Genomic DNA, 24351 nt, shown 5'->3' with positions numbered 1-24351 from the left:
ACTCTTTGATATGTCTTGCTTTACATAGGACCCCTTACCAAACCATGAAGCTGTCAGGGAAATGTATGCTGCTTGGAATGGTAGGAGGCAGATTCCACATATACTTACCTCCAGAAATACAAAGCTATGTGCCACTCACTAATTTATTTTGCACTATTTCAATTTGTCTCCAAGACTATGAGAAGAAACTCATGAGCTCCGGTATTTTCTTTTGGTGCAGAAAACTAAAGTTGTTCTAAAAATGGCATACAATTGAATGTATTTAAAAGACTTCTTGACTCAACAGTCACGTCTTTACTCTTGGAAACCATCACCCTTTTATTTTAATGATACCAGTTAAAACTGAATAAAAATAATAATGTACTTTCACGTGGATTTTAAACAGATTATTTCAACCTAGAGAGGCTAGATACTGGGGTGATTGGGGGTAGAGAGACCGAGAGCTTTACAACAGTGGTTTAACTAACGGCCTATTTAAAATTAGATTTTTCAAAAATTGCCAATTTCAACACCTAGGCCCTGATTCCACAAAGCCTTAAACATGTGCTTAAAGTGAAGCACGTGTATAAATGTTTTGCTGATCTGGGGCCTTAACACGGAACACACAATATCAGAAGTATTTAATTCCTATGATGCATTTCCCCTTTCCCCACCTTTTTTCTAATGGGACAACATGACACACTGCCCATGTGGGAAATCAACAAAAACTCAATTTTGCGAGATGCTGAGCACCTTCAACTCCAATTGTCTTCAGTGGGCTTTGAGATCATCCAGCACCCAGTGGGATCAGCCCCTATCAGCTTTACTGGCAGTCGACGCTAGACATGTTACCAGCAATCAAGACCTATTGCTCGTACTGCTCTGAGCATTAGAAGTTGGTAATGTTTCCAGTGTCAAATGCTAGAATTATTATTTGCATCTATTGTTTGGACGTACTGGTAAAAAGTTGAAGGGGAGAGGCAGAGGCCACTTAAACAATGCCACAAATTACCCACATTTTAAAACACTGGCCCTCAATTCTGGCTACATATTTTTGAATTATTTACAATGGTTTGGGCAGGTCTCTGTGATATATAATGTAATACAGAAAAAGCACTTTTGAAACAGAGGTTAATACATTCCACTAATATAAGGAGATAATTGTGTTGAAACAAGCCTCAGCCACTGAGTTACACCTATTTCTTGATATACAGGGATTTACAAACACAATTCCTATTAAAGCTAATGAGAAATACATATATAAATCTCTACATATCAAGAAGAAAATACACCCTACAAGTGCGTTTCTTGAGGTTGTATTATCAATCTGCCACCTGGTTTTATTTATTCATGATTCCTCATTCTAGCACAATAATATTGACATTAAATACAGCCTTTTTAATTTTTTTTAAATGAATATGTATTTGAACTGGAATGTATTGAGTTCACCTTGATTTGCCCTTTACCTGTTCAACTGTTCTCTTGCTACATCTTGCTACGTTATACCAAGCTCGCATGCATCTCACTATACTTCACTCTTCAGCTCTTGGCTTCTGCTCAGTCTGCAACCATAGTAATCTTTCCTTTTCCTCTATTTCTATTGAATGCCATTTTGATCTTCTCCATATCTCTCCTGAGTTTACATTGCTTCCTCTTTGTGTTCAGTTCTCTGATCATGGCGTCTCTGTCATGTCATGTGATTCATATTCTTAACTTGTAGAGTAGCAACCTGTCACATTCATAACCTCTTTGCACCAAAAATGGTCTTTGATCTATGTAAACTACAAATAATGCTGGAATGCTTGATATTAATATTTTTTATTTGTGTGTCCATGTTCTATAGAATCTAATTAAGCAATGTTTTGAGAGCATTATATGTGTTTGAACAATTTGGCGGAGCAGACAATATGAGCTATTGACCTGCAAAGATAAATTGTGCTTGCAAATTCTAAGAATTCACACGTGCATGCTTCTTTATGCTATTTCTTCTGCAAATATGCATTCAAAACAAGGCCTTATTTTGTAATAATCTTGGAAGGCTTAATTGAGAATTTTTTTATTCACTTTACTCTATTTTTAGATGCAAATACAGCAAGACAAAATAGAAGTACTAAAGAGACTAAAATGAATGATGATAAAATAAAACAGATATACTGTGGCATTAGCAAACAGAATTATTCAATTGACTTGACCCTGTTATGATTGAATAGGTTACATTGGTTTTGAATGTCGTTAAGATTGACAAGATATGGGTCATCCTAATGCAGCTACTTACCCTAATTTTACTTTAGTAATCTAAAAGGAGGTGTCAGATGGGAATGCTGTCAATAGGAGTTGAGGGTGCTCAGGTCCTCCAGGGATGCTCTGAGCCCATTTGCTGGATGGGGCCCTCAGGGATTATAGAACAAAGAAAGGAAGCTAAGCATCAGGGTAAACTGATGAAAAGCTAGATGGACTAGAAGAAAGAATATAATGCACAATGGACACAGAGCTGTGACCAGAAGTAAGGTGTACGCATCAGCACTGCCCATCCATTAACTACTCAGACACATGTTCCATACCCAGTACTAGACCCACTGGTTACTAATGAAGGTAAGAAAACCAGTTGATATATTGGAGTATATCTCATCAACCTGGCATTTGGCCCTTAAGGAGCGCTAGCCCCCAGCTGAGCACCGTCACAGTTTTGTTGAGATAGCCTTTCTGCATGAACCCTTGCACATTCTGCCTTTTGCCAGTCCTTCCCACTAGAGCCACTCGCTGTTCAATGGGGGAAGCGATGTGAAGTGCAGGACAGCGCAGGGAGCTGAGTTAGGTCCACGCTTAATATTTAACACCTTCATGAATGGCCAGGAAGAGAGGGAAGCCGTACAGTGAGGAAATCTGCAGGTGATATTAAATGGGGTGAAGTTGTACACACCACTAAGGACAGAGGTATAATACCAAGAGTTCTGGAGGAGTTAGAAATATGGGCAGAAAACCAATCATTGAGAAATGGTTCAAAAATATGGGAGGTTGTGGTTGTGGAAAAATTAATACACCAATTACATATCCAGCAGAATAGAGAGGACAGATAGATATTTGGTTACCATTTATTCAGTACTCAGACAAAGTCCATTCACCTGCAAAAAAACAAAACAAAACATATGTTCAATTTTTTTGAACATTAACATTTGCTAGACATACCCAGTCTGTTCAATACGTGTATATCGATATTTCACTCAATTTAATAAAATCACTAGAAGCCACATAGGTGTTGTTATGATGCTCACTCTGGAATATTGTAACAGCCTGTTAAATAGAAAGATCTGATTATTATATTCCTGTATTATGTCTCTTTAACAAAAGTTACCTGTTGCCATGATTGTTTTGTTTCTGATATTTACATGGCAAAGGTTTGTACATTTGTTAAAACTTCAGAAAAAGAAAAAGAAAGAAAGAAAGAAAGAAAGAAAGAAAGATTGGAAAAATGCAATATTTGGGGATAAATCATCCAACACACCAATGTGATTCTGGTAAGCACCACCAACTTATTACTGCAGGCTGTGCTATTCAGTCTACCCTCTTGGAATATTGAATGCTACGCCAGACAAAGCACTAGTACCTGTGAAATAAGGAACAATACTGCATTGATGGGGAAGGACTAGATGGGCTATTAAGGCTTTCCTATCTCTAACATCTACGAGCCATCTGTAGACTTACCCCATCCCTTGGCTGAACTCTCCCTGTTCTCTAGGAATCGGAAACCCATTGCTCAAAGCAGTACAGCACAGCTCCCTGGGGCTGACGACAAGCTGAAGATGATGACCATCAGCTGATTGGATTGCCTTCCCACAGGAATCTACAGTGGCTCCTGCCAAACTGATTGATTGTAAGTGATTGATTGCAGTTGATTTCTTGGGAAGACGCAGATGCCGCACCAGGGGTGTTGCTGTGTTAGCATTTAATTTTAGGGAGGACAGATTAGAAGCAAACTTTTCTAGTCTGATTTTTGATTCCCACTATTATTGGACAGGCCTGAACAGACAGAAGCAAGATCTTTGTATCCCAACATGGTTTTACTGTGGCCCTTTGTGTTAACAGTTAACATTCCAAGTGGAACCACACACCGATTCTCACATCCTGTCTTTCTTTGCAAGGGTGCATAAGGCCCCTGAAGCAGTATGACCGATGCAGTTCTGCATAGTGGAGGAAAGAGGATAGGCCATGAGACACTGCACGGGGGTGCTCTGCGCTTTTCCATGGGGCCTCCTTCCCATTGCCAGGGGGGAGGGTTTGCAGAAATGCAAGAAAGCTACCAAACTATGTTGATCCACTGGCCAAATTCTCTGTGCAAATTCTCTGTTGTAGTAGGCCATGGCCCTGCTTCAGTCATAAGAACGTAAGAATGGCTATACTGGGTCGGACCAATGATCCATCTAGCCCAGTATCCTGTCTTCCGACAGTGGCCACTGCCAGGTGCTCCAGAGGGAACAGAGCAGGTAATTATCAAGTGAGCCATCCCACTGGCCATTCCCAACCTCTGGCAAACAGCAATCCCTGCCTATCCTGGCAAAGGGGAACGTCTGAGTTGCTCTACTGGGCTCGAGCAGCTCCAAGCTGGGCAGAAATATTCCATCCCCCACCTGCACAGGTCCCTTACACAAGGCCAGTTGCTGTCTAAGCCAGTGCCAGCTGTGTTAGCGATCACTGTCCTGCAATTGCGGAGCAGGTACCTCTGACTACCCAGAACGAATGATCACCAGAGGGGTTGCCAAAGAAATGCATGTCATTCCCTTTGTGGGTACTAGCCCTTCCCTGGGGGATCTTCCACACTCTGAGCTGCCATCACCAACACAGCCTGAGCTCTCCTTCCTGAACAGCTGCGCTCATGGACCCTTGATCGGTCTGGCGGCTCTAGCTGGTTTGGGTCAGGTGCAAGGAGGAAAGGCAGTCACTTGTGCAGATGGGGGACAGGAAGAGTTCACACAGTGCTGAAATCTCCCACAATAAAGTGTTTTAAAATCCCACAAAGGGATGTTTGTAATTTACCATGTGCTCTGGCCTGTGGTAGCACAGGCTCCTTTAGGAAACAGCATAGCCCCGTCTCTTGGCTGTCTCTCTTCCTTAGCAAATGGAGTGAAATTTTCCTCAAGAGAAACCAGTGGGAAGCAGATAAAGGTCAAAAAGAAATGCTGCCTTTGCCCTGCAATTTCCTACCCTCCCTTGTCCAGACAGCAGGTGACGGGAATGTTCTTTCCTTATTCTGGCATCTCCCATTCAGTGGGCTTTCCATGGGAGCATGAATATGGGAGTCCAGCTTCCCTGTCTGTTTCTGAGCACCTGCTACTCTCACATTGGGCTGGTTCTGACCCACTTTAGCATCATTCAGGATGCAATTCGGTCACAGAGTCGGTGACTTCAATGGAGCTCTGAGACATCTTCGGCTTCTGCCCATCGCAGTGGCGGGGCTGGAGCAGCTGTCAGCCCCCGCCCAGGAACAGGGGAGGGGCTGAAGTAGCAGCTAGGGGCTGGAACAGCAGCCACTGAGGCCACTTGTGGTATCAATCGAAAGTTATGATTTGCTAAGTCTGATATGCTTATCTATATGTATGGATCATCTTTGTACTGAAAATTATGAACATGTGTGATATATCTGTATCTCAAACTTGTGCTATACTACTAGGTGACACCCCCAACAGATTAGCATCAGCATATCCAGCCTGCTTGAGGGCCCAGCAAGGGCAATCAGATATACAATGGCTCAGAGAGAGAAGACAGGGACTATAAGTCAGCAGGACATGTCGGAACATGCCTGTAGACAGGGGGAGCCCAAGAGCTTTTCCCGTCTGATGTGCTATGAGCTTATGTTTCAAACACAGGATGTATAAGCCACATGGCAGAGAATATAAAAGGCAACTGCCAACATCTCCATCTGGTCTTCATTCCTGCGTCTTACCTCTGGATCAACTTCTCTACAATTGAAGCTTTGAAACAAAGGACTGACAGACCCATCCAGGTACTGGATGTACTCCAAAGGAACTGTACAAGCCAACCAACTCCCCAATACTGCTGAGAATCTGATATATAGGGACTATGAAGTCACATGCATGTATCTGATTGCTTTGATCATTTAACATCTCTCTTCTTGTTTGTTTCTTTTCTTTTATAATAAACCTTTAGTTTTAGTTGTTAAAGGATTGCCTGGCAGCGTGGTATTTTGGGTAAGATCCAAACCAATATTGATCTGGAAGTTTGGCTGACCCTTTGGGGGATCAGAAGAACATTTTATACAGTGAGTAGAGTTTCAGATACCTTTTTACTGGATTAGTTGCTGATTGGGAGCCAGAGACTGAAATGTAATAAAGAGGGCTGTGTAACTTCTTGTTTTAAGCTACTTGATAACCAGTGTGTGGAATCAGGAGCGCTGTTTGTGACCGGTTGGTGAATCTAACTTCAGTGTTAGCCACCAGTTCTGGGAAAATCTGCTCTCCTTTTTTCACCCTGCCCTGACCTTGGCATTTGCTACCTTAGACACATACGGGTCACACCTGCAATTTGACTTGTACTTTTACTAAAAATACCTGTGCCAAAATCTTAACCTTAAGCATCATTAACGTTTGGCTGTAAGATGCAGCTAACACTTACATACCTTTGTAAAGTGCTTTGAGATCCTCTTGTGACATGAGCTCTAAAAGTCATTATTAGTGACAATAATAATTCTTCTTTTTGAAACTAAATGAGCAATAAAAATAATTTTTCAGAAAAACAAAGTACCCTGTCTCTCAATGATAGATTATGGTGATGGGAAAAATTATTCACAATATGAATCTGTTTTCCGGTCTATTTCATTTCAGTAAATTATAGCACTGAACACTTCCACTTACATTTTAACCAAAAACGAGCCCAAAAGTATATTCTCTCATATATGCTTTTTTTGGCAAAAAAGGAACAAAAGTCAAACTTTTGTAGCCTCTAGATTATTACTTTAAGACCTTCATTACTTTAAGCCACTGTGCATTTCCAGACTGCCTCCAAAATTAAACGTATGTCCACTTTGTGTGTGTGCAAAATCCACAATTGCATATGTAAATGAGAATTTGTGTGTGCAAACTGAGTAGTTAGACAGACGGTCACACCATTTGCAGGCCCACACTGGTGTACGTGCACAATTTCAGAGTGCAACAGGCTATGCCAGTATGTCCTTGAATTCTGCATGCACACTCATTTGCCTGCTCCAGTAAAACTGGGCTATATCCTTTGAGGTGAAGAGCAACTCTCTGGCAAGGTAATCAGCATGTCACAGGATCAAGTCTATCATTTGCATGCACCAATGGGATTTGTGTGCACAATGAGGTCATTAGACTTCGTATTTTGCCTGAGCAAATTCCCTTTGGACCTGCAAAATGTGTTTAGTTATGGACACAGAACAGGTCTTTTAAAGTATGACTCAAAGGGTAAGATCCTGAGCTGGTGTAAATCAGCATAGCTCCACTAAGGTGAGTGGAACTACACAGCTCTATGCCACCTGAGGATCTGTTCCTAACCATTTAAGTTATTTTATTAAATACTTTCATGGGGATCCGAGTCTGTGCTTCTCTTGGTCAGTTTTGTCTGGCTTCTTCGCATGGCACTGGCACAGAACCGAGCAGACAGCGACATTTGTACTTTCAAAAAATAAATACTAAACAAATATGAGTGAACTCAGCGTGCAAGTTGGTTCCTCTTCCCCATTTTATGGCGAAAACTAGGAGCCCATAAGGGACAATTCCTATAGCATCACCACAGTTATCCCACCCTTCCCTGGGAGTTGACATCCGATCACAGAGGAATGGATCTATTCTCCATTACAGTGGATGCAAATGTGTGCTAAGCAGTTTCTTGCCAAGGGTAAAATACAGGAATCCCTTCACAGGCAGGAGCTGTGCAGTTGCTATGAGGGCACGCCCACCCATTCGTACATACACATACACTCTCTGCTATGGGCCTTCCTTTCCTTCCTTTTCCTCCTGGCTTTTCATGCCTCCCATCTCCCTCTCAACCTACTCTCCCTCTGCTAGGTCCCTTTGCTCCCCGGCCTCTATCCTATCACCGAAGGTCACCAACCCCTCCATCTCTTTGTTTCCTTCACTGTTCTTTATCCATTAAATTCACTCCAGATGGAGCTGAGATTTTCCTCCTCCTTTCAAGACAGTGCCACAAGAGCCGTGTGTGAATCCTACCCATCGGCAGGTGCAGGGCAGAGTGGAGCATATGCCACTGGTTTGGCAGGGTTCGCTGCAGAGCCAGCTTCTGTTAGTGTCTCCCAGGGCAGCACTCCGCTGGGACCTGGCGCTGCTCACAAACACCATCTGGCATTGGCAGGCCTGCACCAGCCGAACCATTACCCCAATAAACGGGAGCGCCTCACAGCCCAGTGCGGTAACTGCATACAGCAGTCCCATCCCTCCCCCGCCACCCCCCAGGGCTGATCTTAGCAGTATAACGTAGGTTTTCCCTGCGGTCAGAAGATGCTGCAATGCCGACTTGGGCTGAGAGCCAAAGGAGACGTTCCTTGCCAGGGCTCCAGTAACTCAGTGCTTTGAGGCAGCTGCAACAGTAGCCACTGGAGTGAGTGAATATTGACCCCCGTTGTCTGACAGGGGTATTAACCTTTCATAACCCTGATCCATGTCAGGTCACTGGGGCTAAGGAATGCAGTTCAGCCTCCCTCCTTCCAGCAGTGGTGGGTGCCACCCTGCATTCCAGAGCCTGCTGCTCATTTACAGGTGACAGCAGATCTCCCTGGTTTCCTCTGCAGCCCTTCAGCAGGCGCAATGTCTGCTCAGACACTGGGAAAGTTTCATAGGAGATGGACTCCCAGGGCCAGGTGGGACAGCCCCCCTTGAGCAGGAGAGACTCCTGGACCACGTGTCTTTACAGCTGCTGACAACCTTCTTTAACAGCAGGAGGTTTCGGATGGTGGGTCCAGGACTCTAATGCAACAGGTTAAAACAAAGGCAGAGCTGGGTCCCTGAGTCTGATTTCTAGCCAACAGATTTCAGGGATCAAATTCAAACACTGATTTATTTACAGCAAAATAATAATCAGACATTCAGAAAGATCCAGCCATTCTCCTGCCTCGATAGGCCACGATCCCCTGGGCCCAGCTACCTGCAGTGCTCTCCAAAGCACACGCCGGAGAAGAATGGGTATTCCTCATCCAAAAGAGGACCCTTGGCCTTCCCTTCAGAGCCCTGTTCATTGGGGACAACGGACACCACAACAAACCAGTCGTTACACGAATGGTCAAGAAGCACCCTTGCTCTTCTGGTGTGTACAGGCTGCTGGGATAGCCCAGGCAAACCCACATTGCCCTGAGCTTTCCCTTGCCTATGGCCTCTGCCCACAATTCGCTGTATTATAGATCATTGGAAAAGAAACAGGCTGCACTTTTCCACTTCCCAGTGTCCTCTGCTTTGTGCTGCCATTTTGACCACTTGTTGGCCTGTGCCTAGCTGCCTCTGCGATCCTAGTAGAAATCTGAGCCTGTGCAGGACCTGGTATGGTACTTTCCTCACCTTGGAGTTGAGTTTGCCTGAGACCAGGCCTGGCTTTTGTCAGGGACTTCCAGTTGCTTTGCATTTTAAAAGACCTTTTATTTCATTCAGATAAATGGCTCCTTTATCCATGATTGCTGCTGTTTTTATTGGCCTTAACACTCGGGGTTAGTGCCTGCATCAAATGCAATGCATCCCTCGCCTGGGTGTCTGGATTAACCTGGGGACCAAAACATGGATGCATTCAGCCTGCAGAATTAGTGCAAGTGTGCACCTCGAACTTGATCAGTCAAATTCTAGGGACAGTGCCAGCACCAGGATGATCTGCCCCCTGCCTGAGTGTTTGGAATGGTTCTTGGGACTAACGCTGGTGCAGGGTGCAAAGGCAGGAAGTGCTGTGTGCACTGCACTGGAGTGCCATGTGCAGACATCAGTGTTGAGTGCAGAGGCGTGGGGAAAAATGGAGTTACCCCATTGGACAATCTAGGAGATACTTAAGGCTTTGGAGAGCCTGAGCAAAGGGCTGTCCTTTATGGTGGCAGCCGTACAGCAGAACGCGAGAGGACGCTCTTCAAGGAAGACAGCTTATACCAGTCCCTGTTGTTCCTGTGCCTTCATCATCCTTCCTGTTGTTCCTGGGGGTGTTCCTGGTTCCTGATCCTGTTCCTCATCCCAACTTGATCCTGACCTGACCCTGAGTTGATTCTGATCCATTCTCTGATGGTGATGTATTGACTTTCTTTCACTTGCTTCCTGTACCCACAGGTTTGTTTACACGGTGCTGGGCACTGGCTTCAAGTCTTTTGGTAAACCACCAAGCCATTATTGCCATTTTGTTAACAAACTGTTATCTGTTTTCACACTTACATCCTGTTTTATTGATGTGATTATCACATTTTCTTCTCCCTGGTGACTAGATACGGGATAAGGGGTGGATCTGAGGGAGGGAGGGCTCCTTAATAAAGATTACCTTCGCTTGGTTCCCCTATTACAGGCATTTTCCTTGTAACTCCCAGAGCACAGGTTAACTGACCACCTCTCTATTGCACTCAGTTACTGCCAGAGCCCAGAGAAGACACACAGTCCCACGCCACTCTGCAAAAATCTCATTCCTCTTTTTGCTACTGGCTTCCCCCCCCCCGGCCCCAGAACACTGACCTTCCCTCTCCTGTATCGAGAGCGTTCCCTTCACCTGTGAGTTACCAATCCACATCCAGCCCCCTCGTAGCTAGCTCTGCTGAACGGGGCACTGGGGGTGGCTCAGTGGTGGCAAGTGGAAGCAAGAAAACTCCCTGCACAGAAAAGCTTGTGAAGAGGCTCCAGTTAAAAATGGGATCGTGATCAGATGAAGTAGGGCAGAAGAGACAGGTAAGAAGAGGCAGGGAAGATGGGAGACTAGAAGAGGGAGGAAACGGAGATGGCGCAAGCAACTCTGAAACACGGACAGAGTTTGGAAATAGATGGCAGCTGGCAGTGAATTCAGAAAGCTCTGAGAAAATGCAGGCTGGCGAGGTCCGTAATCCTTCACTCTCCATCTCAGGGCATGTAACCCCTCCCTCAATTCGGCTTCTGTAATAGCACCAACAAACTGAGAAGCTGCAGCTCATGAAGTTGCTCCAATCTACTGCCCTGCCAGGCAGCCCAGAGGGACCTTTAAAGCTTATGTGACCCCCCGTCAGTGTGGGTGTTACATGCCCTACTTGGGGACTGATCCACAGAGGATCTGAGTGTTACAGCTCTCAGCTTGAGCTCCTGGCTCATTAGTTCAAGCCTTAGAGACTTGCGCCTTTTAGCTCTGGGGGTCCCTCATTCAGTCACTGGCACTGGTCAACATGGCGACGGTCATAACTCCGGTCTCAGTGGTTTGTGTGGAGCGTTAGGCTATGTGTACACTTAAAACGCTACAGCAGCACAACAGCGCTGCTTCCGTGCTTCCGTGTAGATGCTCGCTCCAGTGATGGGAGGGGTTCTCCTATCACTATAGTTAACCCACCTCCTTGAGAGGCGCTAGCGAAGCTGACAGAAGAATTCTTTCGTCAACCTACTGCTGTGCACACTGGGAGTTAGGTCGGTATAGTTAGATTGGGTGTGGATTTTTTACACCCCGGAGAGACACAGCTATGCCAATGTAAGTTTTCAGGCCTGGTCGACCGAGCCACACTGCTCAGGGGTGTGAAAAATCCACACCCCTGAGTGATGTAGTTAAGGCGGTGCAGACGGTGCTAGGTCGACAGAAGAGCTGTTGCTTCCCAGGGAGATGGATTACTTACGCCAATGAGAGAACCCCTCCCCATTGGCGTAGGCAGTGTCCACACCTAAGTGCTACAGCAGTGCAGCTGTGCCACTGGACCATGCCTAGTGTAAACAAGCCCACGGTGTGTACCAACCCTTAAATTTTCTCCACAGCCACGTCCAACCCAAATAGGTGACTCACAGCCACGTGGCAGGACAGCGCTACAAACAGCTACTGTAGGTGACTCTTGTGCCTGGGAGGGGAGCAAAAGCATCCAAAGTGCTTGATCCCTCAAGACCCTGAAACCTGACATGTTAAATACTAGTCACATTAACCTCTCATGAAACTGTAGAGCAGTGAGAAAAGCATTCGTAATGACATTAGATAGGGTCTGTTTCCTTGTAGTGTGAGCAAATCCTGATCTCAGTTACACTAGTATAAGTCCAAAGCATACACCCAGTGGAGTTACTCTAGATTGTCACAAGTGTAACGGAGATCAGACTCTGGTTTATTCCTCCTGGGATGTTTTTCTCTAACTAAATTAGTCTATTTGTTCTTTGCCGAATCTTGCAGTTCATACTTAGGCAAAACAAAACCCTTATTACTTACATTTAGACTTGGCAGAATTCAATTTTTATTCTTTTATTATTCCAACTGATAATATTGATGTTTATTTTTAAGCATTTTTTTTATTTTAATTGATTTACTGTTTCACAGTTGTGGGAAATTATGGAAGGGAACTAGACAATAATTATTAAAAGACAGGAGATGTTGAGATTCAAAAAGGTAAATCTTTGTAACTGTTAAAACACAAATTGCCACCATCACATATCAAAATATACAGAGTAACTATGCTTAAATCAAATTCTAATGAGTTCTCAAGCTGCATTGTTCTTACTTTGCCTTTCTGTATTTAGATTATCATCACCGGAAGCATTTTTTCATTGGTTTGTGTGTGCGCAATGAAATGGATGTTGATTGATATTTATCAATAAAAATCTAATTCTTCAAGCTTATTTATATTGCAGTAGCATCTAGGACACCCAAGACCAGTTGTGCAAAGCACTGGACAAACACAGAACACAAGATAGTCCTAGATCTGAAGATCTTAAAATTTAAGTAACAATCTAAGTACAACCGTAGTTAACACTTGATGATGTAAATATTTCATTACAGGTATATGCCTGGTATGGGGTTGTTAGCTGTATCTAATGTACCTATAAAATATTCCATAGCATACATAGCACTGTGTACTATATAACCATGTGCCATCAGTTATTTTGCCTGCACATGTGCACAAACACATAGAATCACAGAAATGTAGGGCTGAAAGGAACTCAAGAGGCTGTCAAATCCAGCTCTCTGCACTGAGGTAGGAGCAAGCAGACAGCCCATCCCTGATGGCGTTGGTCCAACCTATTCTTACAAACCTCCAGCAATGCGGATTCCACAAGCTTCCTTAGAAGCCTATTCCAGAATTTAACTACCCTCATAGTTAAAAAGGCTTTCCTAATATCTAACCAAAATCTCTCTTCCTGCAGATTAAGCCCATTACTTCTTGTCCTATCTTCAGTGGACATGGGGAACAACTGATCCCAGTCCTCTTTATAACAGCCCTTAACATATCTGAAGACTGTTTATCAGATCTCCCCATAGTTTTCTTTTCAAGACTACACATGCCCACATTTTTTAACCTTTCCGCAGAGGTCAGGTTTTCTAAATCCTTTATCATTTTTGTTGCTCTTCTCTGGACTCTCTCCAATATGTCCACATGTTTTCTAAAATGTGGCACCAGAATCAGACACAGTACTCCAACTAAGGCCTCACCAGTGCAGAGTAGAGCAGGCCAATTACCTCCCATCTCTGACATACAATACTCCTGTTAATACACTCCAGAATGATATTAGCCTTTTTTGCAACTGCGTCACAATGTTGACTCCTGTTCAAGCTGTGATCCACTATAACTTCCAGAATCTTTTCAGCAGTACTACACCTAGCCAGTTATTCCCCATTTTGTAGCTGTGCATTTTATTTTTCCTTCCTAAGTGAAGGACTTTGCACATGCCTCGCCCTAAACTAATTCCAAGCTCTTTAACACACAGGCCTTTATAATAATACATGTCAAAACACCTACGCAGTACCTCTCAGCTGAGATAAAAGTATCAAAAAGAGGGAAAAAAATCACAGATGCTGCACACATGTACAGGCTAAGAAAGAAAGAAGGGGACTCGCTACACCCACTGAGAGCTGCTTGCACTATGGTTTCTTTTGTGAGCTTTGAATTAGTCTAGTTTTCGCTGAGAACCAGAACCCTGAAACCAGTCTCTCTGATAAATATTTATCATGCCTGGCTCTCTAATACTTCAGATTAACCTCCATTCTTCCAACAAACGTCCTGATGCTCCTCTTGACATCCACGCAGCTCCCTCCAACCCTCCTTCTCCATATACCCTGGGGTATACGTTTCCATTAGTTTACGAGGGAATTTTCCCTCCTCAATCAGAACCAGATTTCTCCCATGCTATGTAAATAATTTAGAAGCACAAGCATCCATGGCATGCTTGTGTGCAGCCCAGACCCAGTGCCAGGAATCTTGGGAAAAGGGCCCAATAATATTGTACCAGTCCAAAGTAATTAAAGTGCATCATTACATATAAATTTGTAATTAAACACTTTAACGTAATCATCCCACACAGCACGATTCCTGATGAATTAATTAAAAGAACTCCAGAAATTAATGTTTTACTTGTCACCATTGTTGTGCTAGCCTTAACCATCTCCCTGAATATTCCTGCAGCATGTTGTGAAGTAATTATATAATTACTGGGGAATGGAAAGGCCCAGAGTCCCAGCAGAGGAGAAACTGAAACAAAGTGGAAATAACACACTGCAAAAGGCAGAAGCAGATCACATCACGAGGCTGGAGAAAAAGCACCCCCTGGCCTAAGAAAATGGGGATGGGGAAGGAGGATGGGCCCTCACCTAGCAGACCCTATTTTCCCAGGGCTGAGAAGAAAAGGGGTAATACCAGCTATGTGGATAGGTACTGTTCACCTGGTAGGCAGGGGTATTGATTGTATACTCTTCTCTATTGTGTCTCTTGGTGTTTGTGTAGCATGGGATGTGCTTTGTATTTCTGTAGGGCCTGGGTAATCTGTGCACATTCAGGGTTCTGGAGTGTTGCTCAGAGCTGTACGGACTGCAGTTGTCCAGTATTATTATTTTTACTATAATAGCCCCAGTTAAGATCGGGGCCCCGCCACACTAGACACTGGACATTCACATGGGGAGAAGCAGTCCCTTCCCTGAAGAGCTTACAATCAAAATAGACAAGACAGATAAATGGTGGTAAGGGAAAAACAGGCACAGAGGGGAAATGACTTGACCAAGGTCATCCAGCAGGTCGGTACCAGAGCTGGGAGACCCAGCCCTGTGCCCTATCCATGCTACCGCTGAATATACACATTGCGAAGGATGCCTCGCATGTCTAGATTGTCCTTATTTATGTTTCCATCACAGAAAACAAAACACGTCTCTTCAGTCTAAAGTGACTTTCATTTTTGATTAGGGAAAACAAGCGGCAGAAAGAACCAATGTAAAGCCTCCACTAGAGAGCTCAGCGTGTGCCTCTCCTCTGTCACAGGCTGCAGCAGCTCGGAGAACAAAACAGCTGTGGACCTCTGCAGACAGGGGGAGTTTGCGACAATATCTTTTACCTCTATTTGTGGGTGTGGTGCTTTCATCCCTGTTTGTGCAGTTGGCGTGTTGTGTGCGTACTGCGTGTAGTTGTGGTGCGTTTCATATCCTGACTGCTGTGGATGGGTTCCTGGAGCAGGGGAAGCAACAGAGGGGGGAGTAAGGGGGGCAGTCTTCTGCCTGTGCGCCGCAGATGGTTCCCGCAATGCAGGTTCCTCTCTGCCAGACCAAACTCACACAGTTCAGCTCTGGCAGACGCCAACATGACCAGCTAAAAAGTCCAGGTTTCCACCCACACCAAGCACTGGGTTCTAGTCATTCAGTGGTAGCTGTGTTTCAATTCTGGGAGTAACACTGATCAACTCAGGGAATGAACGCTGTGCAGTAACCCGATCTTCATCCCCATGCCCAGCCTGCAGGTGCTTGGGAGGTCAGCGCTCAGGAGCCACTTTTATTGACCGCGGTTAAGCGCTTGGCGGCAACAGGGCACCGTGGAGGCGAACGGGCTTGCTGCAGTGGTGAAGGGGTTAAGGCTGAATTCAGATGGCATTCTCAGATGCAGCAGAATCTGCTGCAGGGCACTGGGCAGGTGCACGTGTGTGTATGTGGGCACACGCACCAGGGTACTTCTGTATGTGTGTGTGTGTTTTCAGCTGTGATAGCACAACTATCAGGACTATTTGGTGAGATCCAAACTGGAGATTTCCTAAACGGACTGACCCAGTATTCGAACTTTTTGTCACACTTAACTGCAAAGAAAATCCCCTCCCTCCTTCCCCACGCTGCTCAGGGAGGGTGGGAGTTGGACGCCATTGCTCTTCCCCCGGTCTCCTCTCCCAGAACATGGCACCTATCAGTATGCGTGTGAGGCTGGGGTGCACAGCTGGCTGTTGCAGGTCACTCTGAGGCACATGAACCTGGACAAGTCCTGGCAGGGCCCAGCTGGGGGAAGCTGGTGGAACGGAGCCACATTAATTATTCCTCCGTGGGGTTCCCCTTGTTTTAACGTTATTTTCAGCGCCGCCCAGACATGTAGTTTCGCATCCGTCTAAACAGCCACCTGATCTTCTCCACACAACAGAGACTGTTTGCAGACTGTTAAGCAGATCTCAGCATGGGTCACGTGTTTATTGTGTCTGGATCCAAAGGGGAGACGTGGCCCAACGGAGGCAGCCAACAAAAAACCAGCCCCTCCTTTCACCTGCCTCTATTCTCCTCCCCTTTTCGAAACTGCTAGCAGGACAGGAAACAAACCCAGTTCACCAGTAGGATGGAGTATTAACATCCCAGAGCAAACACTGGCTGGGTCTCCTCTCTGCAATAACACACTGGCCATAATGCCAACTCCTTAAAGAGCCATGTTGTATCCACCATACTACAAGTGCCGTCCTTGCATCCTGCTTCTTTAAAGTGCTCCGGTATCCCAGCAGAGCAGAGGGTATGCTGGTAAAACTCACCCAAAATGCAAAGTGTGCACCTAATAGTAGTCAGGGCTGCTCCCCCCCTTGCCTCACTGCTCCTGTGTTACTCCAGGCCTCTGAGAAATAGAAGGGCTCTAGGGTTATTAGGGTATTTAACCCTGATTTAATTTCACAGAAATTTCTCCAAGTCAAGACAATTGCCCTGCCCTGAGTATAGGCCGGGTCTGGTACTTGCCGCACTATGGAAAAATCTACCCGGAAATCTGTCCTTGTTGTAGTTAGCAATTGGTAAAGGGCCACAGGTTCAGAGAAAGCATAAGGGATACATGGGTAAAGCGATATGACTAAACCAAGAAGGAAGCTGAGCCTTCACTGAATTTTCCAGGAGTTTCGATGACTATTTTCCTATTAATTTTCTCTCACACACACACCTCCGTGTCTCCAGCTTCCAACTGAAATACCAGGATGAGGCTGTTCCTCTGGCTCCACTGATGACAATTTGCCATTTATTTCACTGTGGTCGGGCTTTCACCCCTGGTGTTTCTAGCCTAGCCAGACACGAGAAAGACCAGAAATCCGATGAGAAAACCTAGTCTCACAGAACTCCCAGCAGAGTTTTGCAGACTGAAGACCAAGTGTTTGGGCGTGAACATAATATATACAGCTCTCGGAAAGAGAGCAACCCCGGGCTAATGGCTGATATACTGCAAGCTGAACTGAAACACAAATGCGGCAATAACCACACTTCAGGAAAGGAGAAGGAAGCTGCTTCGCTCAAGACAGATACACTCGGAGCGGGACGCTCTAGGGAATCCACTGAATCACGCTGGGTATGCTATGGGTTTAAAAAAAGCCAGCTGTACCATACACTGCAGCAGCACAAGGAGATTCAGCTAGTTACATAAGCAGCCAGACTTGATCATGCTGCCTTCTACCTTTGGGAACTAAGCACAGGACTGGGAGCCAGGGATTCCTGGATTTCAATCCTAGCTTTAACACTCGTGGCACTTAGCCTCCCTGACTCAGTTTCCCCATCTGTAAAATGGGAATCGTGCTTAATTGAGGACGTCTTAGTTAATGTTTCTACAGCACTTTGAATGTATAAAGTGCTTTAGGCGCCAACTATTATTACTGGGAACACATCAACTAGACCTCTGAATGTTTTTCAAATACCTCCCAATTAACCTACCCAAAGTGTGGATTCTTGTCCAAAACCTCTATGAGCTAGAGACCAAGATGGAAATCTCACGCGAATAGCCTCTCTCACGAGATAACTTGTTCTTCCAAGCTTCAGATTGGTCAAGCAGCTGAGCCATAGCACACACATTCCATGTACCGTTTACAAATGTTGTTGCAGAATATATTTGTAATGGATATCTCTTGGGCGTTCTGAATGGTTGGTATTAATGCACAAACTCCATCTCCTCCTAGACTGTTGGAGTGGCAGGTCCTGCCATATGTCACTGCCAAAGTAATTTTCTTTTTTTGCAATAAGTTTTCTGATTTGATCTGTGACTTTGACGGCACAAGCTATTAATGATCCCCATATGCGCATATACTGGCAAACACAGGACTTTCCAAATTGTCCAAATTGTGCTTTGGGATACACCTCCAATGAATCTGGCTTCAGCAAAGTTACACTAGATGTACTCCAGCGTACTGAGAGCAGAATCTGACCTAATAGCACAACACCTTGATTTCTTAAATTTCAACTAATTTACACTGTACAGACATACACTGTATGTATATATACAGCTCTCGGAAAGAGAGCTACCCCAGGCTAATGGCTGTTATACTGCAAGCTGAACTGAAACGCAAATGCATTGTTGACGCAAAAAACGTGGCAGTAAGCACACTTTAGAAAAGGAGAAGGAAGCTGCTTCACTCAAAGCAGGTACACTCGGAGCAGGACGCTCTAGGGAATCCACTGAATCATGCTGGGTATGCTATGGGTTTGAAGAAAGCCAGCTGTACCATACGCTGCAGCAGCACAAGGGCAAGAACAGATGATGCCTAAAGACCAGGATGATGGACATTGAATAAAACCAGTTTACACCTGTACATTGCCTCTTGCTACAAGCTAGCTTCATCCCTGGCATAAACTCCATTTACTTCATATGCTCATTCATTTGTGTGTATTTCTTTGTATGTTCACCTGCATCAAAAAATACACATTTCAGGTATATATACAGGCACAGATGTGCACACAGGGTCCCCCCCTTCTATTGGTATTTTCACACACACAATGCAACCCCATTGACTGCAGGAATAAATTTGACCCTACCCATCTTCGTATGATTTTGAATGCTGTGTGTTTACATATGTCTTTTAATGTATGTGTAGGGCCATGTTTTTATTTGATTAGATGAGGAACACCAGACAGTCAGACATGTGTGTGATTATCCATATATAGGAGAGAATACACAAATAGGTACAACACTCGTGTGTGTGTGTGTCTGTACGCAAAGAATACACAGATGTACCCACAAAAATGATGTTTCGGATGGAAGTGAATACACATGGAAAGACACGAAGTGTGTGGGAGAGTGTAGACAGGCATGAATGCACACACGTGGTAAAAGTGAGCATGCACACAAATACATAAGTGTGTATTTGCAGGTGAGCATATACAACTATGCACAGATGTTTGTGTGTGGATACTGGCATTTGAGTATGCACGTGAATATATACAGTGGTTGAAATCCTGATCCTACTGGTGTCAAATGGAAGTTTTGCCATAGATGTCACCAGGGCCAGGATTTCACGCAGCATGTCCAAGTGTGTGGTGCCCAATCCTGCTACCAATGAACTAAATGGCAAAATTTCCATTAAGTTCAGGAGCAGGATGGGATCTTGTATGTTATGAGGAATAGCCAGCATGGATTTGTCAAGAACAAATCATGCCAAAACAACCTCACTTCCTTCTTTGACAGGGTTACTGACCTGGTGGATGAAGGGGAAGCAGTAGACATGATATATCTTGATTTTAATAAAGCTTCTGACACATTTCCACGTGACATTCTCATAAACAAACTAGGGAAATGTGGGCTAGTTGAAATTACTATAAGGTGGGTGCACAACTGGTTGAAAGACCATACTCAAAGAGTTGTTATCAACAGTTCACTGCCAAACTAGGAGGGCTGTATCTAGAGGGGTCCGGAGAGGTCAGTCCTGGGTCCGGTACTATTCAATATTGTCATTAATGACTTGGACAATGGAATGGAGTGTATGTTTATAAAATCTGTGGACACCAAGCTGGAAAGGATAGAGGATCGGATTAAAATTCAAAACAACCTTCATCATTGGAAAATTGATCTGAAATCAACAAGAAGAAATTCAATGAAGACAAGTGCAAAGTACTTCACTTAGGAAGGAAAAATCAAATGCACACTACAAAATGGGGAATAACTGGCTAGGTGTCAGCACTGCTGAAAAGGATCTAGGGGAGATAGTGGACCACAAATGGAATATGAGTCAATGTGATGCAGCTGTGAGAAAGGTTAGCATCATTCTGGGGTGTATTAACAGGAGTGTCTTATGTAAGACATGGGAGGCAATTGTCCCACCTGGCACCGGTGAGGCCTCAGCTGGGAGTATTGTGTCCAATTCTGGTTGCTACATTTTAGGAAAGATGGAGTTAAACTGGAGATAGTCCAGAGGAGAGCCACAAAAATGATAAAAGATTTAGGAAACCTGACTTATGAGGACAGGTTAAAAAACTGGCCATGTTTAGTCTGGAGAAAAGAAGACTAAGGGGGGACCTTTTAAAGTCTTCTAATACGTTAAGGGCCGTTAGAAAGAGGAGGGGGATCAACTGTTCTCCATTTCCACTGAAGAGAGGACAAGAAGTAATGGGCTTAAACTGCAGCAAGGGAGATTTAGGTTAGATACTAGGGGAAATGTTCGAACTCTGACGTAGTTAAGCTCTGGAATAGACCTTCGAGGGAGGTTGTGGAATTCCCATCATTGGCGGTTTATAAGAACAAGTGGGACAAACACCTGTCAGGAATGGTCTAGGTGTCCTTGGTCCTGCTTCAGTGCAGTGGGCTGGACTAGATGACCTCGCAAGGTCCACTGCTTCCCTACATTTCTATGAGTCTATATGGAACTCGGGAGTTCTGCCACCCCCGGCTTCCTGTGTGACCTTGGGCGAGTTGTTTAATCTCTGTACATCCATTCCGCATCTGTAAAATGGGGATAACAGTACTTGTCTACCTAATAGGGGTTCCAGGAGAATGAATACATGAAAAGATTGTGAGGTACTCGGATGCTACAATAATGGTGCCAAGATAGATAGACAGATAGATGTTTACTTAGGTCAGGAGTATGCACGGGTATGCACACACGTTTGCATCTGGGTACAGGTGTTTGTTTGCGTGTAAATAAGTACACCTCTAGCTGCATATGAATATGTGTGGATACAGATGTTTGTTATACAAGTATTCATGGGAGTTTGTGTGGACACAGGAATGTGTTTGCAAACAGGGGTGAATACACACACACACAAAGGCATGCAATGCACAAAGGCGCTTGTGTTTCAGTACACCACAGTGCCCCCAAAAGCGGCTGTCTCGATGGGCATGAGTTTCTGCAGGAATCCACCCCAGTGGCTGTATATCCAAGTGAGTGCTATGCTTGCACATCTGCAACCTGGCCTGTATTTGATGCTTTTGCCTTGCTTGCCAGGAGCAGTTCCCATGGGAGCCACATGCCTCTAGAAAGGCAGGGAGAGCCACTTCCACGCCTGAACCCTGGTGTGCTGTCACACAGGGCATGAGGCACAGCTGACCTGAGGGCCTAAGATATTGTTTGCTCTCCAGAGTTGGGCTGCATCTCCCCTCCCTGCCACACACACACCGACTGTGAGATAAACCTTGGAACGGGTCTGAACCTCAGACACAAGGGGACCCCTTCCTCACCCTTACCCAGTCCCCAATGGAACAATTTACCTTTTGGAGCAGGTCCAAGATATTAATTAAGATAAATATACCTCAATTTTGAGATCCTCTTATCATGTAATTTATCAAAATTATGTTAATTATTTCTGTAGGGCAGCAAAATTATTACCTCTTCCGTGTCTGATTTGTATTAATATTCATAATTTAATAATTCAGCATCCAAGCCATCTGGTCTGGGGATCCACACGCCTTCCCCTCCCACTGCCAGAGCCAAAATAGTCCATCCTCGTCGAATCAAGAGCATCTCCAGTGGCTCTGCATCAAAATTATGGCACTGGCTCCCCCAGCCACCGCTGACTGTTCGCCGTGTAACTGTCCCTTCCCTCCCCCCTTTAAAGTGCTATCGGAAGGGTGCGCTCTTCACCTGCAAAGAGTAAATGGCCCCCTACCCTGGCGCTTGGCTGCGCCTCTGTCACACACATGTTCATCTCAGCCCGGCAGGTGAGCACAACTGAATTGACATTTTCCACACTTTGTGATTTTTACACTGTAATTTGACATAATTAATGCCTACATTACTGCTGATAATTTAGCTAGTTAATTAAACTCGGAGGAGATAATTAAGGAGAGGCTACTGCTTGGACTGCTAATTGTTTTTGTCATTATTTTAGGGGCCTGACAGCTGCTGGCTGAGTCATCCTCTTTTGTCAGCTGACGGGTCATGTGACTGCGGCGTCTCCAAGCAGAGGGCTCGGGGTAATAGGCGAGCGTCTCGAGGTTGTTAACGGAATCGACGGATCTACCTGCCTTCATCTGGAGCCGAGCCAGCCTCCAGCGCGATGCCTCGAACATGCATAAGCAGCTAAGCCAGCCGCTCAGTGCTTCGTGCACAGATGGTGGGTGAATGCTGTCCGAACCGGATCCAGGATTCCTCCCGAGTCAGGAAACATGCATAGAGCGAGTTCCTCGGTTCTCAGCTGAAACGCTGCCGGAGAAAGTGCAGCACGTTTTTGCTTTTAACCAAAAAACAAAGGCTTTGGTGGGCAAGGCCAGGAAGATCAGCAACGTGGGCCCAGCAAAGCAGAGAGGCCAGTGAGTATTATCTGTAGTGGAGGAGTGCCTAAAGGCCCCAGCCTCCTTGTGCTAAACTCTGTACAAACATATCACTGTCCCTTCCTGGAGGGCAGCTGCTCTGGCTTCCTCTAAGCCCATAGCCATTCTGCAGAAAGCAGAGAGACAGAGGTGCAGTAGTCTCTACTGCATGTTCTCTATTAGTCCTGGCAATAGCAAGCAGTAAAGCTAGTGACTTCTGGAGCCATCATTATGCTAGGGAGTAGGCATATAGGAAGCCAAGGGAGACAAGAAGCAAAGACTGCAGCACGATGCTGGAGTCAGTGACCACTGCTGGCCCTGGGTTCTCCGCTAAGCCAGAGGACAGGAGCGTGGAGCTGGCGTTTTCCAGTGGCTGCTGTCGGGCACCATCCCTAATAGGCCAATATCTTGGAAGCACTTTGATCTCCATTCACAAAAGTGAAGCTCATTCATCTGCAATCAGTCTGCTTTTGTGGGACGGGGACTGCAACATGCATGGGAACAGGGCCAGCTCCCTCTGGCCAGCAGAGCGCCCGGAGACATCTCACATTCCCGAGCAGTCCCCGCACTGCCTGGCTGCCTTTCCCAGCAATGCCAGAGCCTTAGGTGTATAGCATCCTTGGATTTCAAAATGAGCCTGACCTGGAATTTCCTCTGACTCCTCCTTTACATGGGGCGTTTTTAATTGAACCAGCTTCATTTTTGGCATAGATCAAAACAGCCTTACCAGGGTTGCAGAAGGTGAAAATGAGCACGTTAAGTGGACACAAGCCCACATGGTGGCCAAAGAGATCTACTATATCCAGAGTATGGGTGCGGCTCTGCAGCATGAACCTGCTTGAGGTAGCTGAGCCCTCCAACAGTAAGCAGATTCTTGCTCTATCAGCACTGACCCTTTCTGTGTGGATCCCTTTGCCTACCGTCAGATCCCAAGAACTTTGCAACAAAGGCTTCAGCAAAAAGCAGCCCTCCCTAAATACCTACCTACATATGAAAGGAGCAGTGATTAATGTCAGTCAACGCACAGACTGCATAAAAGCTCATCGTGCTTCATGATCAGTGCTTGACAAAGAGGAGGGTTTGTAAAAGGACCATTCAGTGCAACAAAAATGCATCTACTCACAGGACTGCAGGCTGGGAACTTGCTGCTTTAGCTGCATCAGAACAGAGCTGTTGAGAGCGGGGCAAATTCCCACTGTGTACACAGGCAGTAAGGGAGGGGTGGAGCCTGGTTCCAACCCATAAATCTTTGAGTGATCCAGGTAACCCTTTGTTGACCACTTTACTACAGAGGGCTTGCTTTGCAAGTGAATTGGGTCCTCGCTAAGTGCCAGCGTAGTGGAAGTGACAGAGACACAATCACAACAATAATTTACAAACTTGTTTGCATCACTGCTGGACTTGTCCCTTGGCTCCTGGATGGGAAAATAAGATCTGTTTCCCAGTGGAAGGAGAAGCCAATCAGGAAGTGTGTCAGGGCCCTGGAAACAGGGGAGAGCAAGCCACCCACCACG

The 24351-nt window shown here is 45.3% G+C and overlaps 1 long non-coding RNA gene across 1 annotated transcript; it reads right to left on the bottom strand.

Annotated features, from left to right (window-relative positions):
• Positions 1-3058: 3058 nt before the first annotated feature.
• On the bottom strand, positions 3059-24037 carry LOC137155272 (uncharacterized). Its single transcript, XR_010920396.1, has 3 exons — positions 23961-24037; positions 22553-22730; positions 3059-3101 (listed from the first exon to the last, which is right to left on the bottom strand). It is a non-coding gene; the product is annotated as an uncharacterized lncRNA (long non-coding RNA).
• Positions 24038-24351: the final 314 nt, after the last annotated feature.

Source organism: Emydura macquarii, unplaced genomic scaffold (assembly GCF_026122565.2).
Source record: "Emydura macquarii macquarii isolate MOO-44397 ecotype Brisbane River unplaced genomic scaffold, CSIRO-AGI_Emac_v2 contig_1348, whole genome shotgun sequence".
NCBI lineage: Eukaryota > Metazoa > Chordata > Testudines > Chelidae > Emydura > Emydura macquarii.
The sequence above is the reverse complement of the archived record's forward strand: the minus strand, read 5'-3'. Positions and strand labels throughout refer to the sequence as shown.